Source organism: Chrysochloris asiatica, unplaced genomic scaffold, assembly GCF_000296735.1.
Source record: "Chrysochloris asiatica unplaced genomic scaffold, ChrAsi1.0 scaffold00021, whole genome shotgun sequence".
In the NCBI taxonomy this organism is placed as follows: domain Eukaryota; kingdom Metazoa; phylum Chordata; class Mammalia; order Afrosoricida; family Chrysochloridae; genus Chrysochloris; species Chrysochloris asiatica.
In genome coordinates this window covers 8,672,755-8,673,223 of record NW_006408539.1, presented here as the reverse complement: position 1 = coordinate 8,673,223, position 469 = coordinate 8,672,755, and the positions used below count along the sequence as shown (strand labels likewise).

At 42.6% G+C, this 469-nt stretch overlaps 1 pseudogene; it reads left to right on the top strand.

Annotated features, from left to right (window-relative positions):
* LOC102826074 overlaps positions 1-131 on the top strand; it is a 1,035-nt pseudogene extending 904 nt beyond the window's left edge.
* Positions 132-469: the final 338 nt, after the last annotated feature.

Genomic DNA, 469 nt, shown 5'->3' with positions numbered 1-469 from the left:
TTTTTTTCCTCTGCCAAATTGTCTCTGCCTCTCCCCAGAGATCCCAACTGGGCTTAGGGGCCAAGCACCTTTGGGAACAACCTTTAAGGGAACGTGAGCACAGTGCAAGTGTCTTTAAAAGCATGTTGTGATGTACACATTTTGTAACTGCCTTTTTTGTTATAGCACCATATGTAACACATTCCAAATAACTTCGCAGCTGTGAAGCAGCAATCTAACCCCTTTCTTTGGGAAAGTAGCTTTTCAGCTGAATACATATTGCCCTTTCCATAGAGGAGGGAAAGAAGTATAGGTCTGCCTTACTGAGAGCCAAACATAGCCAAGGGAAAGACTCTACTCAGGGAACCCTCACTGCTCTGTTCAAAGCACCAGTCAAACCAGAAAGGTGATTTCAGGATGAGTTGCTAGCCCAGAAAAAAAAATAGTATATATGTTTTTTAAGTGCTGCTCAGGTTTTCAGCTTTAAGGT